The sequence below is a fragment of the Nyctibius grandis genome, chromosome 19 (assembly GCF_013368605.1).
Source record: "Nyctibius grandis isolate bNycGra1 chromosome 19, bNycGra1.pri, whole genome shotgun sequence".
Taxonomy (NCBI): domain Eukaryota; kingdom Metazoa; phylum Chordata; class Aves; order Nyctibiiformes; family Nyctibiidae; genus Nyctibius; species Nyctibius grandis.
Window position 1 is genome coordinate 2610728 of NC_090676.1, and position 4172 is coordinate 2614899.

The 4172-nt window shown below is 46.9% G+C and overlaps 1 long non-coding RNA gene across 1 annotated transcript; it reads right to left on the reverse strand.

The window, feature by feature from the left end:
* Positions 1–1940: 1940 nt before the first annotated feature.
* On the reverse strand, positions 1941–3951 carry LOC137672258 (uncharacterized). Its single transcript, XR_011049553.1, has 4 exons — positions 3778–3951; positions 3456–3530; positions 3295–3349; positions 1941–2449 (listed from the first exon to the last, which is right to left on the reverse strand). It is a non-coding gene; the product is annotated as an uncharacterized lncRNA (long non-coding RNA).
* Between the last annotated feature and the right edge of the window lie 221 nt (positions 3952–4172).

Below are 4172 nucleotides of genomic sequence, written 5' to 3' on the forward strand. Positions count from 1 at the left end.
CTGTGCAACAGCCCTGACCCAGGGTGGTGCTGGGTGGTGCTGCTCTGTCACCAGCATTATTTCACAAACTGGTTTTCTACGGTCTTTGATTCCAACAAGGCAACTTGCGAAATACACAAAGGATCAGATTGCATCTCCTGGCGCTGGCCAGCATTCCCTTCCTGTGGGACATCGGTGGCTGCTGCTTTCTCTCTTTCCACACCTTTGCTTCTCCTGACCTCCTTCCAGAAAACCCACTGGCAGTTGTTTAACAGTTTCACTAGCGAGTCGGGCAGCGGGCACTTTTCCATACTGTGTGTTTTTCTCCTCCTGTGTTCGAAGAGCCTGTTCTTCCCCTGCACCTGTGGAGCTTGTTAATCTCTGCAGAAGATTCAGTTCCTTGACTGCAGTCCAAGCCTGCGCCATCTGAAGCAGACTGAATCCTCCTGCCCTTTGAAGGATCCTGATCTTATCTTTCGGTCTGGATCAGCCCTGCACAAGCAAGGATGGCTCACAAAACTGGGGTAAGAGGGGTGAACAGCTTGGAAAATTATAATCTTCCTCACCCTGAGACATGATGCTTGATGCAGGGGTGAAACCGGGTCTCCAGGCATCTCCTCTCCATCACAGAATCACAGAATCAATCAGGTTGGAAGAGCCCTCTGGGATCATCGAGTCCAACCATTGCCCTGACACCACCATGGCAACTAGACCATGGCACTAAGTGCCATGTTCAGTCTCGACATGACCTGTTAACATGGCTGTGCTGGAGAGCCTCAAAGTACCAAAAATCATGACCCCACATGTGACTGACGAAGAACTAAGCTACCGCAGAGGTAACAGTGCCGTGTCCTCCAAGGATCCTTATCGATGTGGGGGTTTCCAGCCCTGATGTTTGACCAGCACACCTCAGTGGTGCAGCTCTTTCCAAGGAATGGATTGTTGAATGCCCACTGCAGCCTCAGCTCAGCCTGGAGCAGTTCAGGATAATTTCTGTTTATGAACTGACTTTTAGCATGCAAAGGGCAGGAAGGGCAAGACCCACGCAAAAAGTTTGTCTCCCCTTGCAGGAGTGGATGCAACTTATCTAACTGGAAAGACTTTAATTACCACCCATTTCTTGCAGCATTTGCGGGGGGGAAATGTCTAACCTAGCTTAAGTGCTCTTGGAGTCCTTTTAGCCCCTTGAGTTTTCCTAACCCCCGTGATATATTTTGTGATCCCTGCAGCCTCTGTGTGCTGTGTTGGGGATAAATGCCAAGCAGTTTTAGCATTATGTGTGTTGTGCACCCAGCTCATTCCTCTCTGGGCTGTTCATTTCCATATGAAACATTTCTTTATTTAGCAGCAATCTCAGGGGCTGATGTTATTGTCCTTGCTGGGGCTGATCTCGGTCGTAGTGCCCTTTTGAATGTCCTGACTTATTGTTTATTTCTGGTGATCTTTGTGGCCCTGTAATTACTTCTTACCCATCCATTTTTCATACCAGAAGTCATACTCTACAGTCTGGTCCCAGACTTCTGCCATGTTCCTGCCAGTGACACGTGTCTCCGAGCAAGGATCTCGCTCTAGTGAGAAAATCCTGGTCTTTACGATCTGGCTCAGCTTCCCCAAATCTCTCTACAAAGGAGTAAAGGGGCACCTGCATCCCTTTTTGGCTGCCCTGGAGAAGAAAGGGAAGAGAAATCATATCCCAGTGCACGAGGTGGTGGGGAGCCCCATGGGATGCCCACGCGCACCCGTGCAGTCCCCGAGCCATTGTGTGCGAGGTCGACTTTGGCAGAGGTGCCTGCACATGCCCAGGGCAGCCTCAGTGTGCTGGAAATCAACCCCTGCTGCTGAAGAGGACCAGGTGTAGCAATGGGGGAAAAAAAAAAATTTCAAAAGCAACACATAGCACTTCCAAAGCAAGAAAGACAAGCCAGTGAAGTGGATATTTTATTTGAGTAATTCTTGGTGTTTCTAAGAGAATTGGTTTTAAATAAAAAAAGGTTTTGTAGACAAGCAGGTTTGCTTTTTCAGTAAGTCCCTTTGAACATATATCTTTTTTTTTCCTTTCAAATTTAAATTTCCCTTATAGGAAATACATGCACCTGATTATTTCCGAGTAGCTTTTCTGTTAGTCCTTGCAAAGTTGTCCATATACACACATATATTTTTTTCTAGGTTTTTCTTCTTTTCCCCAAATATGTGCACTGATCTTCTGTGTTCTTTTAATGTCTTCCAGGAGATTTCCATTCCCCACATCAAGTCTTCCTAAATTGTCTCTTTAATCCCCAGGTTCTCAGTGCTTGGCAATGCTACTTGTTCTGAAGTGCCGTGATGGGAAGGTGGAGGGGTTTTTTTCCCCCTCATTAGCTGCTTTTAACATTCACCTCCTTTGTTTGTGTATCTTCTTTAGATTCCCTTCCCTTTGTGGGCAGGGCTTTGCTCTTCTGAGGTGTTAATAAGCCTCTGGCAGAGACGACATCTGTGGCAGAGGACATTAAGTTCTGAAAAACATACTTCTTGTGTTATGAGGCCCGTTACCTCATCTGAGCAGCAACTAGAGCTTTTAAAGAGCAAGGACAAAGGAAACACTGGCTTAGGGCTGCTTCGTGGTGGGTGGGTTTTTTTATATATCAAGACTCTAGCTCAAAGTGTTTGTATGGGAGAGGGGGGAAAAGACTGCCGAGGGGAGGAACATAGAGGAAAACTTGTGAAGGGGAAAGGAAAAAGAGAAGAGGCTATTTAAAAATACTGTGCCTCGCTTAAACCGATGCCTAGCGAAGGATAAAGGCTTTGCAGTGTATATACGTGATCCATCCATCTGTTCATCCCTTTCATCCAATCCTATAGTCATGGGTATCATAAGAAGGAATAAGAGCGGTTAAAGCCTCCCCATCACAGGCATGTCAGATGTTCCACACTGAACAAGATCAAACCAGGGATTTGCAGCCTGTGGGATGCAAAAAGATGTCGTGGAGGGATAAGTGCTCTTCCCTTCCTATATTGACAAATGGGAGGGGACCGTTTTTAGCGGGATGGAGAGGAGAGCGCTGGCATCACCCGCACAAGGGGATATTAATGGCTGGATTACCACCTCGCTGCTACCAGGTGTAACTGTCTAAAAAGTTGCAAACTGAGTATATCAAGACCTTATGCCTCCTCCTTAACTTTATATCCTGATATGACTTATCTGCTAAACATTTTGGGGCAAAAAGAGGGATGGTGCTAATTCAGACTTTAGGTGTTTGCACTCCAAAATAACTTAAAATCAAAGAAATATTCTCTCCTCCTCCCATTCCACCCTCCTTTAAATTTTCTGTGATTTACCTGGGAACATTATTTTTGCAGTATTTTCATGAATTTCGCGTTGTTCCATGGGATGCTGTAATGGAAACACGACAGCATGCTTTCAGGTCTGTGAAAGTCAGTCTGACATGACATACTAGCTGACATACTCCAGTCTATTTTTAAATGAAGGTATCAATTACTTAGCTGCTAGCTGGGCACCTTGTTGGCTGTCAGATGGTTCTGTTGTAGCATTTTCATAGTTGGTATCTTGAAAGCTGAATAAAGCAAAAAGGTTCATTGCACAAGGTGCGGATCTTGATCTTCCCATCTCCAGCTGTAGGTACATGGAAGAGAAGTCCTTGCCACAAACTGGGGGATGGGACTGGTGGCAGTTATGTTGTTGTGCCTGTGCTGTTACACAGCTCTCTGCAGCAGTGGGGGGCTTGGGCTGTGCTGCCTCGATGCTGCTTCTTCACCTCATCAAAATCCCTCCCCTGCCCCGACCCACCGCGTGGGACCAACCTGGCAGACCCCAACGTGTGTCCTTAAGCAGCAAAGCCCTTTGCCTGGGGGCTCCTCTCATCTCCCCAAGGATACCTTTCCTGAAGTATCTGTTCTCAACTCCTGAAAGGCATCCAAACCCCTGTGTGAGAACTGAAATGAAAAACTGGCTGGCACATGTTTTCACGGTGGAACTAGGTGACTTCTGTGCCTGCAGATTGACGGTATCGCTGCTGCTGGCATGACAAGTCTCTGCATGTTGTAACCCTGGCACCAATCAGTGCCACGGATGCAAGCTAGCCTCCTCTTTCATTACTCTCAGTAGCTCCTTCCCTTCCCTGCTTAGGAAGAAGAGCTATTTATGGACCTGGACAAGGTGACCTCCATATGGCAGATTCTGCCACTCACCGTGGGGA